The sequence below is a fragment of the Rhinolophus sinicus genome, chromosome 14, assembly GCF_057876585.1.
Source record: "Rhinolophus sinicus isolate RSI-liver-muscle chromosome 14, RSI-T2T, whole genome shotgun sequence".
NCBI classification, from domain to species: Eukaryota; Metazoa; Chordata; class Mammalia; order Chiroptera; family Rhinolophidae; genus Rhinolophus; species Rhinolophus sinicus.
The window spans coordinates 99,475,046-99,488,362 of record NC_142514.1 but is presented as its reverse complement, the minus strand read 5'-3'; the positions used below and the strand labels follow the sequence as shown (position 1 = coordinate 99,488,362).

Below are 13,317 nucleotides of genomic sequence, written 5' to 3'. Positions count from 1 at the left end.
CTCCATATGGATGTTTGAGGCATCAGGCGTTACCCAGAGCAAGCGATCATAGAAAGCAAGGTAGAAGCCATACTAACTTTTGTGAGTTGACCTCAGAAGTCAAACTCATTTTTGTAATATTCTGTCTGTTATACAGATCAACTGTATTTAGTACGAGAGGGAACTACACAAAGGCATGAATTCCAGGAGGCAAGACTCACGGGGGGTTATTTTCGAGGCTGCCCAGCACAAGTACCTCTGGAATATCCAGGTGCAAATTGTCTTCATTCTAGTTGCTGAGGGTGCAGCTCGCTGTCCCATGTGGGTTTTGAACAGGCAGCCCAGTTGCCCAACTGAGGTGCTCTAACCAACTGAGCCACTCGTCCATCCCCAATATGTACTTCTTAATCCCTTCATCTTTTTCACCCATCCCCTTAATGCCCCTCCCACCTGGCAACTATCAATTTGTTATCAGTATCTGTGAGTTTATTTTTTTTAGATTCCACATATAAGTGAAATCATAGCGTCTTTTTCTGTCTGACTTATTTTACTTAGCTTAATATCCTGAGAGTTCATCCATATTGTCAAAAATGGCAAGATTTCATTCCTTTTTATGTCTGAGTAGTATTCTACTGTATGTTCCACATCTTCATTATCTATTCATGTATCAATGAACACTTAGGTTGCTTCCATATCTTAGTTAGCTATTATACATACTGAACATAGGGGTACATATAGCTTTTCAAATTAGTGTTTTGGATTTCTTCAGATAAATACCCAGAAGTGGGATTGCTGGGTCATGTGGTAGTTATAGTTTTAATTTTTTTGAGGAACCTCAATATTGTTTTCTATATGGTTACACCAATTTTCAACAGTGCATTAGGTTTCCCTTTTCTCCACATTCTCACCAACACTTGATTTATTGATGATAGCCATTCTGACAGGTATGATGTGATATACCTCATTGTGGTTTTAATTTGCATGTTCCTCATGATTGGTGATCTTAATCATATGTCTGTTGGCCATCTATGTCCTCTTTGAAGAAATGTCTATTCAGACCCTCTGCCCATTTTATTTTAATTCAAGTTTATTGGGGTGACAATTGTTAGTAAAGTTACATAGATTTCAGGTGCACCATTCTGTATTATATCATCTGTAAATCCCATTGTGTGTTCACCACCCAGAGTCAGTTCTCCTTCCATCACCATATATTTGATCCCCTTTACCCTCCTCCTTTCCCCCTTACCCTCATCTCCCACCCCTACCCCCCTTACCCTCTGGTAACCACTAAACTATTGTCTGTGTCTATGAGTTTTTCTCATTTGTTTCTCTTTTTCTTTTATTACTGTTTTTGGTTTATATACCACATATCAGTGAAATCATACGGTTCTCTGCTTTTCCTGTGTGACTTATTTCGCTTAGCATTATACTCTCAAGATCCATCCATGTTGTCACAAATTGTACTATTTCATCATTTGTTATAGCCGAATAGTATTCCATTGTGTATATATACCACAATTTCTTTATCCGTTCATCTATCGAAGGACATTTTGGTTGCTTCCATGTCTTAGCCATGGTAAATAAAGCTGCAATGAATATGGGAGCACACATGTCTTTATGTATAAATGTTTTCAGATGGTTTGGGTAGATACACAGGAGAGGGATTGCTGGGTCATATGGCAATTCTAGTCGTAATTCTTTGAGGAACCTCCACACTGCCTTCCATAATGGCTGCACCAGTCTGCATTCCCACCAACAGTGTATGAGAGTTCCTTTTTCTCCACAGCCTCTCCAACATTTGTTGTTATTTGTCTTGTTGATGATAGCCATTCTGACTGGGGTGAGGTGATATCTCATTGTGGTTTTTATTTGCATTTCTGTGATGATTAGTGATGTTGAGCATTTTTTCATATGTCTATTTGCCATTTGTATGTCCTCTTTGGAGAAATGTCTCTTCAAGTCCTCTGCCCATTTTTCAATTAGGTTGTTTGTTTTTTTGTTGTTGAGTTGCATGAGTTCCTTGTATATTCTGGATACTAGCCCCTTATCGGAGGCACTGTTTGCAAAAATCTTCTCCCATTCAGTTGGTGGCCTCTTTATTTTGTCAATGGTTTCTTTTGCTGTGCAGAAGCTTTTAAGTTTCATATAGTCCCATTCGTTTATTTTAGCTTTTACTTCCATTGCCTTTGGAGTCAAATTCATAAAATGCTCTTTGAACCCAAGGTCCACAAGTTTAGTACCTATGTTTTCTTCTATGCAGTTTATTGTGTCAGGTCTTATGCTTAAGTCTTTGATCCATTTTGAATTAACTTTGGTACATGGTGACAAATAGCAGTCCAGTTTCATTCTTTTGCACGTGGCTATCCAATTCTCCCAGCACCATTTATTGAAGAGGCTGTCTTTGCTCCATTGTATGTTTTTAGCTTCTTTGTCAAAAATTATCTGTCCATATTTATGTAGTTTTATTTCTGGGTTCTCAATTCTATTCCATTGGTCTATGTGTCTGTTTTTCTGCCAATAACATGCTGTTTTGATTATTGTAGCCCTGTAGTATAAGCTAAAGTCAGGGAGTGTGATACCTCCATTATTGTTCTTTTTTCTTAAGATTGCTTTGGCTATTCGGGGTCTTGTGGTTCCCAACAAATCTGATGATTTTTTGTTCTATTTCTTTAAAATATGCCATTGGGATTTTGATGGGGATTGCATTAAATCTGTATATTGCCTGGTAATATGGCCATTTTAACTATGTTGATTCTTCCAATACATGAGCACGGAATGTCTTTCCATTTCTTTGTGTCTTCTTCAATTTCTTTCAAAAATGTCTTATAGTTTTCAGCATATAGGTCTTTCACATCCTTGGTTAAGTTTATTCCTAGGTATTTTATTCTTTTTGCTACAATTGCAAAAGGAATTGTTTTTGTATTTCTTTTTCTGAGATTTCATTGTTAGTATATAGGAAGGCAATGGACTTTTGTGCGTTGATTTTGTAGCCGGCAACTTTACTGTATTCGTTGATTGTTTCTAATAGCTTTTTGGTGGAGTCTTTAGGGTTTTCTATATATAGCATCATGTCATCTGCAAAGAGTGATAATTTAACTTCTTCATTCCCAATTTGGATGCCTTTTATTTCTTTCTCTTGCCTGATTGCTCTGGCAAGGACTTCCAACACTATGTTGAAAAGCAGAGGTGATAGGGGACATCCCTGTCGTGTTCCTGAACGTAGAGCAAAGGGCTTCAGTTTTTCCCCATTAATTATGAGATTAGCAGAGGGCTTGTCATATATGGCCTTTATTATGTTAAGGTATTTTCCTTCTATACCCATTTTATTAAGTGTTTTAATCATAAATGGATGTTGTATCTTGTCAAATGCTTTTTCTGCATCAATTGATATAATCATATGATTTTTGTCCTTTATTTTGTTTATGTGATGTATCACATTGATGGATTTGCGTATGTTGAACCATCCTTGTGCCCCGGGGATGAACCCCACTTGGTCGTGATGAATAATCTTTTTAATGCATTGTTGTATTCTATTTGCTAGAATTTTGTTTAGGATTTTTGCATCGGTATTCATTAGAGATATTGGTCTGTAGTATTCTTTTTTTGTGCTGTCCTTACCTGGTTTTGGTATCAGGGTAATGTTGGCCTCATAAAATGAGTTAAGGAGTACTGTCTCTTCTTCAATTTTTTGGAAGAGTTTGTGCAGAATTGGTATTAGATCCTCTTTGAAGGTTTGGTAGAATTCACTAGTGAAGCCATCTGGTCCCGGACTTTTGCTTTTGGGAAGGTTTTGGATGACTGATTCAATTTCGTTACTGGTGATCGGTCTGTTTAGATTTTCCAGTTCTTCATGGTTCAGCCTTGGAAGGCTATATGTTTCTAAGAACTTGTCCATTTCTTCCAGGTTGTTGAATTTGGTGGCATATAGTCCTTCATAGTATTCTTGGATGATCCTTTGTATTTCTGTGGTGTCCGTGATAACTTCCCCTTTTACGTTTCTGATTTTGTTAATTAGTGTCTTCTCTCTTTTTATCTTAGTAAGTCTAGCCAAGGGTTTGTCAATTTTGTTAATCTTCTCAAAGAACCAGCTCTTTGTCACATTAATTTTTTCTATTGTCTTTCTGTTCTCTATTTCCTTTATTTCTGCTCTAATTTTTGTTATTTCCTTTCTTCTGCTGACCTTGGGTTTTACCTGTTCTTCTTTTTCTAGTTCTTTAAGGTGTAACATGAGGTTATTTATTTGGGAGTTTTCTTGTTTCTTGAGATAGGCCTGTAATGAGATAAATTTCCCTCTTAAAACTGCTTTTGCTGCATCCCAAAAATTTTGGTAGGATGTATTTTCATTGTCATTTGTTTCTATGTATCTTTTGATCTCTCCTCTAATTTCTTCTTTGACCCAGTCCTTCTTTAAAAGTATGTTGTTTAGTCTCCATGTATTTGTGTTTTTTCCCGCTTTCTTTTTACAGTTGATATCCAATTTCAAAGCCTTGTGATCAGAGAATATGCATGGTATGATTTCAATCTTTTTAAATTTGTTGAGTCTGATTTTATGTCCCAATATATGGTCTATCCTTGAGAATGTTCCATGTACACTAGAAAAGAATGTGTAGTCTGATGTTTTAGGATGAAGTGCTCTATAAATGTCAATTATGTCCATTTCATCTAATGTGTCATTTAGGGCTACTATTTCGTTATTTATTTTCTGTTTGGATGATCTATCCATAGCTGTCAATGATGTATTTAAGTCCCCTAGTATAATTGTGTTTTTGTCAATTTCTCCCTTTAGTTCTGTTAGTAGTTGCTTGGTGTATTTCGGTGCTCCCTGACTGGGGGCATAAATATTGATGACTGTTATGTCTTCTTGTTTTACAGTCCCCTTCACCATTATGAAATGTCCATCTTTGTCTCTTGTTATCTTTTTCACCTTGATGTCTGTTTCATCTGATATCATTATGGCTACACCTGATTTTCTCTGGGTACCATTTGCTTGGAGTGTCAATTTCCACCCTTTCACTTTGAGTCTATGCTTGTCCTTGTAGCTGAGATGTGTCTCTTGGAGACAGCATATGGTTGGGTTTAGTTTTTTGATCCAATCTGCTACTCTGTGCCTTTTTATTGGTGAGTTCAGTCCATTTACATTTAGGGTGATTATTGATATGCGAGGATTTCTTGTCATTCTATCTTTAGTTTTCTGGTAAGGCTGTGTCTCCATTGTTTCTTTGCCTTTTTGTTGTTGTCTATTATTTCTGTGTGGTGGTATTCTATGATGTTTCCCTCTGTTTCTTCTTTTATTTCAGTATATATTTCAGTTCTGGATTTTTTTTGAGTGGTTACCCTTAAGTTTATGTAAAAGTAAGTTTGATATTTAGAGTATTCCATTTTCTTCAGCACGCTTACTTTCTCCATTCCCATATTCCAGTTCAGGCCTTTACTCTCCCCCTTTTTGAGTTTTGGTTGCCACAAATTGTCCCTGTTGATGGTGGTCGAATAGCCTCCTTTAGTATTTCTTGTAGTGCAGGTCGTGTATTGGAAAATTCCCTCAGCTTATGTATGTCTGGAAAGGTCTTTATTCCTCCTTCATATCTAAAGGATATCTTTGCTGGATATATTATTCTTGGCTCATGATTTCTCTCTTTCAATAGTTTGAATATTTGGTTCCACTCCCTCCTGGCTTGTAGAGTTTCTGCTGAAAAATCTGATGATAATCTAATGGGCTTTCCTTTGTAAGTTACCGTCTTCTTTTCCCTGGCTGCCTTGAGGATTCTTTCTTTGTCGTTGATTTTAGACAGCTTCAGTACAATGTGCCTTGGAGAAGGCCTGTTGGGATTTAGGTAACTAGTTGTTCTATTTGCTTCTTGGATTCGAGGGTCCAGTTCTGTCCACAAATTTGGGAAGTTCTCATCGACGATTTGTTTGAATATATTCTCTGTTCCCTTCTCTCTTTCTTCTCCTTGTGGTATGCCCATTATTATATTGCTCTTTCTGATGGAGTCAGAAAGTTCTTGTAAAGTTCTTTCATTTCTTTTAAGTCTCAAGTCTCTTTCTTCTTCTATCTGTGTCATTTCCAAGTTTCTATCTTCGATGTCACTGATTCTTTCCTCCATCTGGTCAACTCTCCTACCTAAGCTGGTTATTTCATTCTTAATTTCTTCTATTGAGTTCTTAATCTCCAGAAATTCTATTTGGTTCTTTTTTAAAATTTCAATCTCTTTCGTAAAATGCTCATACTGTTCTTTAATTGAGTTTCTGAGTTCCTTTAACTGCCTATCTGTGTTTTCTTGTATCTCGTTGAGTTTTTTCAGAACTGCAGCCTTGAATTCTCTGTCATTTAAGTCACATATTTCTGTATCTTTAAGTGCCTTTTCTGGAGATTTTTCACTTTCTTTCTGAGCTATCTTGTTGCCTTGGTTACTCATGGCGATTACTGGTTTACTATTTCTCTTCCTAGACATCTACAGGAGTGACTTCTGCAACAAGTTGATAGGAAGAGGTCTTTCTTTTGTTTTCCAGTACTTGTTGGTAGAACGTTTTACTTTTTCTTTGACTGCAGGCTTTTTTTTTTTTTTTTTTCCTCTCTCACAAGGTAGTGCTATGTTTTCTCTGCACTATTCCAGCTTCTCACACACTGAGGGGATTCCCTGGGAGATGGGCTTCTCCTCTGTTAATAGTTCTCCTAGGTCACAGGGCGCAGTGTCCCGGTGGGTATGCGGAGAGCTTTTGATGTTCCAAAGCTCTTCCAGCTCCTGATTCAGAGCCCGTATGTTTCAGCAGTTCTGTTTACTCCTGCAGGGATCCGCCCAGATAGGTGGGGTCAGGGGCAGGGTGAGCTGTGAGAGGTGGCCCAGAGCAATGGCGGTGACCACCACCACAGCCGGTCCTGCTTCCATAGCTCTCTTCCCTTTGCCGGAACTAGTTGGGCTGTGGATTTGTGTTTGTGGGCCACAGTTCTCAAATATAGCAAATTTTCTGTTGTTTTTATCTGACACTGCTACTGTTTCGCTTCTAGCACCAGGCAGGTAGGGGCGGGGCGAGCTCTGGGAGGGGAGGGAAGGGGCGGCTAGTCTCAGTGCCTAAGGCTCCGTTCTCTGCTGGGCAGTGCGGGCTTAAACCACCGTTTTCAGCCTTTTTCCCTCAGTCTTTTCTCCGAGGTCTCTGCCGTGAGCGTTGGGTTCAGCCGTGTTATATGCTGTCCCCTCAGCCCTGTGGAGCCCTGGCGGAGCCCTAGCAGTCCGATCTCCCGCAGCTGCGGTAGTTCTGGGAAGCAGCGAGCTTGGCGCACTGAGCTAGGTCTGCGTCCTGCGCCCGCGGAGCTTCGTCTCCGCTCACTTCTCACTTTCCTCCTCCCCCCCGCTCGCGCACGCGAATCTCCCACCTGTAGGTGATTTCAGTCGGTAGTGGGCCTCTTCGTCTTGCCTGTCTGCTGTGCAGGGAGTCCTTTGTGGAGTTTTTGTTGTTCGATTCTTTGTATATTCCAGGGGAGCTTTACAGAGGCTCACCTCACTCCGCCATTTTTCCGGAAGTCTATCTCTCCATAAAGTTTAAATGATAGCCTTACTGGATAAAGCAATCTAGGTTGTAGGCCTTTGTTTTCCATCAGTTTGAGTATCTCCTGCCACTCCCTCCTGGCCTTCAATGTTTCTGCAGAAAAGTCATTTGATAGTCTTATGGGAGTTCCCTTGTATGTAACCCTCTGTCTTTCTCTTGCTGCTTTTAGGATTCTTTTTCTTTAACCTTTGCCATTTTAACTATAATGCGTGTTGGTGTGGATCTGTTTGGGTTTGTCCTGGTTGGAATTGTCTGCACTTCCTGGGCTTGTATGTTGGTTTCCTTCATCAGGTTAGCGAAGTTTTCGGACATTATTACTTCAAATATGTTCTCAATCCCTTGCTTCCTCTCTTCACCTTCTGGTATTTCTATGATGCGCATGTTCTTGCGCTTGATGTTATCCCACAGGTCTCTTAAACCATCTTCATTGTTTTTTATTCTTTTTTCTTTTTGTTGTTCTGTTTGGGTGATCTCTGCTAACTTGTCTTCTAAGTCGCTGATTCGATCCTCTGCTTCATCTAACGTGCTGTTAATTCCTTCAAGTGAGTTCTTTATTTCGGTAATTGTGTTCTTTAATTCTAATTGGTTGTTCGTTATGATTTCTACATCCTTCTTGATGTCGTCTCTAAGCACCTTAAACATTCTTATCATCAGTGTTCTGAACTCTGTCTCTGATGGGTTGGTTACCTCTGTTTCATTTGGCTCCATTTCTGGAGGTTTCTTCTGTTCTTTTATTTGGGACATGTTTCTTTGTTTCCCCATTCTGGCTGACTCTCTGTGTTTGCTTTGCTGTATTAGGTAGATGCCCTGGAGTTCTTAGTTCTTGCTGGGTTCTCATACGTAGTATGTGTCCTTTACATTTGACTTGCACTACTTCATTCTTCTCTGCATGTGCTCCAAAGGTGACTCTTGTGTTGTGTATATTGTCCTGTTAAAGAAAATCTTTAATTGCTTTTCACTTGTTAGTAGGTGGGGTTAACTCCTAGGCTGACTAGTTGTGAGACTTGGCTCTGCCCACTGCAGGGTGTTCTGCTGCGTGAGGGTTGACCACTTAAATGTGGTTTGGCCTCTATAAGCTCTTGTGCCTGTAGAGAATTCCCTCTGGGTGTGTCACTTGTAGGTCAAACCCGGTAGTACTCTGGTTTGGTCTGGAGTTGGCCTCTGGGTGTGTTGCATCTTGTGTCTCTTGGTCTTGGCCCTGGTGTAGGGCAATTTCATAACAAAGCAAATCACCAAGCACAACAACAACAACAACAAAGAAAAAATCAAATACATTCACATGTAAAAACAACCGACATCACCCTCTCAACACAGGCAAAGATATCAAAGATATAAAGACAAAACAAAACAAAACAAAGAGCAGCACCAGTCTTGGCTTAAGCCCACCAAGTAATCTCCAGGTTGTGCTCTGCTGTACCAAAGAGTCCCCTGTGTATTGTGCAGGCAGAGCCGGTCACCTGGTGCCCAGAGTGACGTTGGGACTGCAGATTTAGATGCGTGGGGCTGAGGGGTCTGGACGGTAGGTTTTACAAAGCCAGTGCAGTTTCTGCCCTTGCCTGCACATATGCATACTGAGAGTAGCACCACCAGCCCTGTGTCCAGTTCTCCCGAGTCTTAGGGCACTTCTTCCGTGTGTGTTTGGGGGGGGAGGGGGGGTGCGTGGGCGGGAGATATCTGAGCTGCTGAAAGCTGGGAGCTGCGTCTGCCGCTCACTGCTGATCCCTGGGAGTGCCTCCACAGATGTAATTGCCAGGCTCAAGGCAGACCAGAAAGGGTGGGGACTGCGGATGGAGGGGTCTTCTCTTTCCCAGCCCAGCTGTGTCACACTCTTTCCGCAGACCAGAAAAGGTGGTGGCTGCAGGCGGAGGAGTCCCCTGTCTCCTAGCCCAGCAAAACCCACACTCCTCCCAGCCTCTTCCCTGGGCCAGAGCCGCCCGCCAGTCTTCTCACAGCCGGAGCACTAAGGCTCGTCTGTAATCTGACACTACTCCTCAGTTCAGGGGCCAGTTGAAGTCTCTGGAAGGGCGGGGGTAGGATTGGAAGAGCGGGGGGTGGGGCCCAGTTATGGAGTTTGTGTCCTTTGTCCAGCCTAGGGCTTAACTTGAGGTATCAGTTGAGGTTATTGCCTCAAATGCTAGATATGCTGCCCCCTCAGCGGGAGAGATTAGCTGTGGGACACAGGGAAAGAGCCCACCTCCTGGCTTTTGTGTTCTCTGTTCCGTCCTGGGATCCCCTGCGTCTCTGCGCTGCGGATGTCAGCCGGATTTCCACCGTCGCAGATGCAGGTCGCGTCTCCACAGCCGGAAGTGCGGGCCGCATCTCCATTCTGCTCCCTTCCCTCTTCCCCTGCTCGCCCAGTTTGCCCACCTGCAAGTAATCCTTGCACGAGTCTCTTAGCTGTTCTGTGTGATGAGCAGAGAGTCCTTTGATGGGTTGTAAATGTCCCGTTAAGATCTGGAGGAGAACTCAAAAAGTGCGCCCCGCTGCCGCCATTCCTATGATGTCACTCTTCTATCCTTATGTCTTGATTACCTTAAATCTTTAAATAAGATAGAAGTCTCCAACTTTGTTGTGTGTTTTTTTTAAATTGTTTTGATGCTTTTAGATCCTTTGTATTTCCATATGAATTTTAGAAACAGAATTTCAATTTCTGTTTTTTAAAAGAACAGAAATTCTGAGTATGTTTTTGTTGATTTTGGGTATGTTTGTGTTGAATCTAGATCAAGTTAGAGAATCAGCATCTTAACAGTATGAGTCTTTTGATTCATGAACATAATCTCTCTATTTATTGAATTCTTTAATTTCTGTCAAACGATTCTATCATTTTCAGCATATGGGTTTTGCCTAGAGTTTAACTTCATCTCAATGTGTTTCTTGTGTTTTAAAGTTATCTTAAATGGTATTGCCAACTTTTAATTTGTTGCTACTATATAGAAATTCCATTGCTTTTTGTATATTGATCTTGTGTACTGTTGTCTTGAAAAATGATTAGTTCTAGTTTTTTTCTATATAGATTCCTTTGGCTTTTTTACATAGATAATCATGTTATCTGTGGTTAAAGACAATTTTACTTCTTTCTTTTCAGTCTGTAAGACTTTTTTATATTTATTTTCTTATACGTTTGGCTAACATGTTACATAGAATTTGCGAGAAGAGTCATGTAGACATCCTTGCCTTGTTCTCAATCTTAGAGGGAAAGCATTCAGTCTGTTACTATTAAGTATGGTATTTTGTGTTTGATTTTTATAGATGCTCTTTATTAGTTTAGGGAAGTTACCTTCTATCTTTTTGAGAAATTTTCTAATTAATGGTTATTGAATTTTGTAAAATGTTTCTGCATCTATTGAGATGGTTATATGGTTTTTCTTTTTCAGAGTGGTGATAATGGTGAATTATATTGAATTTTGAGTATTGAGCCAACCTTACATTCCTGGGATAAACCCTAATTAGTCATTAGGTATTCTTCCTTGTATATATTGATAAATTTGGTTTGCTAATATTTTAGCCCTAGTATCATGAGAACAGATCCTGCACTCTAAATGTTCCTCTGTGTGTCCCCTTTGTAGTCAATTACTATCCCCTCCCTATTCCCTAGTAACCACTAATCTGTTTTTTGTCTGTTTTAAATTTTGCATTTTCAGAGTATCATATGCATAGAATAATATGAATTTGGATTTTGCATCTGCCTTCTTTAACATAGCAAAATGCATTTAAGATTTATCTATATTGTTTTGTAAATTAATAGTTTATTCTTTTTAAATTGTTAAATACTATTCCATTGTATGGATGAATCGTAATTTAGTTTTTCATTCCCCTGATGAAAGACATCTTGGTTACTTCCAGTTCTTAGAAGTTATGAGTAAAGCTGCTATAAACATCCAAGGACAGGTTTTAGTGTGGACTTAGATTTTCACATCACTTTGGTAAATACCTAAAAGTGCAATTTATGGGTCATATGGTTGTTTGATAAGTTGTATCACTACTTCTCTATTAAGTACTTATAAACCATAAATATAGTACATTTGTTCTTTCATATTGCCCAAGAAGAATATTAAAGTCATTAGTCTCTAGTTAAGAAAATCTACTCATCTATCTGTCTTTTTGTTCTTTTATTTATTTATTTTTTACAAACTACATTTGCCAAATGTGTGGTTCCTTGGGACCTGATTCTTCATAAATCACTAACTGTGATTCTGAATTTATAAATGAATTCACAGAACCCTGGGCTGTAGTTTATGTGAGTAAAATGATTACTGGGTTTAAAATGAGATATATTCAGATGTTTTTTAGGGAATATGCTTTATAAAACAAATAATATGTTCTTCATCATTACTAAAATATTGACCCAGAAATTATGTGTGTGCAAATTGTCATGTTGGGTTGATGCTTCAGGAAAGGAGAGGCTAATGAATCTTCTTTATGTGGCAATGCATTTGTTAGAGAGCAGTGTTTGAGGCAAATTACTGTTTTAGCAAATTACATGGCTTCTAGGGGTTAGATTGAGTGAATATGTCTTTCTTGTCCCTCCCTTATTTTACTCTAAGTGGCAGGTATGCTAGTTAACAGAGTGCCAGACATCATGATGCCTCGGGCATAGTTAGATATGAGGGAAAATTTACAGTAATCAAACACAAACCAACAGAATAGCATGAAGAAATGTCAATCTTCCCAGCCTTTCTTACAAACTTAATTAGGGTTATTGGGGCCAAAAATGTTTTTCCTCCCATTTTTTATCTGTTTCTCCTCTGTCCTCACTTCCTGTCCCAGATTGTCTTTGAAGGGGTCATACTACCAACAAGAGGAGGCTTTTCTTGTAAGTATCAATTAATTTTATTTATTTGGCTTTAGGGAAAGGAGCATTAGCAACAACAAAATTTTAAGATTTTTGAGGCACTCCATTTATGATAGAGACACTGTTTTCATAAAAATCATACTTTATTCAGTAAGTTCTGACGAAAGTTAATATTTTGTGGCTCTATAATTGGATCATTAGCAAGTATTTTTAATTTTGTGGGCGCTGTTTGGCTTGCTTTCTTTAAAAAAAATTATTAGCTAAGTCTTGGCTTTCTTTATTATTTATGTATTTTTATGTGTAGTCTTCTAGAGCTGTGTACATGGATGCTGTTCTTTGCCGTTCCATTAGCAGTGCAGTGTCGGGCTTCAGTTGATGATAGTAGATAATTGGGGGTGGGAGGAGAGGTAGGGTTTCTTCATATCATCCCTGGTGGCCAGCAAAATCATCTGAGAAATGTCTTTCCAATGGTCTCAAATGTATATATAAAGGAAAAGCCTAAGATTGCTTTGGTGAGGATTTCATTCTCCTCTACTCCATGGAAACGAGCCTTTTGGCTTTTACTTGTCTGCTGATTTGCCCAGTGATCCAGGTAATCTATAGCAGTCTTTGTTTTCTCTGTGGTGTGTGAAATGTAGCAAAATGGTAGAAAAATAGCTTCAGTGAAAGGGGTATAGCTATGACACAGGAATAAAAATAAAAAAGGAAAAGGATATTTTTACATCATTCATTATTCTTACAATAGCTTTTAAGGTTTCTTCATGTTTTAAAAAGCCTTATTTTACCTTAACGAAGAAAATTCCTAGATTTGACAACCTGTGCTTTAATTGCTTAGCTTGAGAACAAAGGTTTTAATATCCAGCATGGCCGGGATATTTTTATTCAAAAGGAAAGGAAACAGCATCCAGTTTAGAACTGAATTAACATAACTTCTCTTGAATTTTAGCTAGGGACTTTGATTTATTATTCTGTAAATTGTGATTTAATTATCTGAAGCTTCA

The 13,317-nt window shown here is 39.1% G+C and overlaps 1 protein-coding gene across 8 annotated transcripts in view; it reads left to right on the top strand.

The window, feature by feature from the left end:
• ARHGEF12 (Rho guanine nucleotide exchange factor 12) overlaps positions 1–13,317 on the top strand; it is a 166,400-nt gene that overhangs the window by 18,110 nt on the left and 134,973 nt on the right. The window contains exon 1 of one of the 8 annotated variants that reach the window (XM_074335327.1): positions 12,694–12,908. The exons of the other annotated variants lie outside the window; for them this stretch is intronic. The gene's annotated coding sequence lies outside the window, so the exon portion shown is untranslated. Of the gene's footprint in view, positions 1–12,693; positions 12,909–13,317 lie in introns of those variants that run through there. 8 annotated transcript variants of the gene reach the window in all.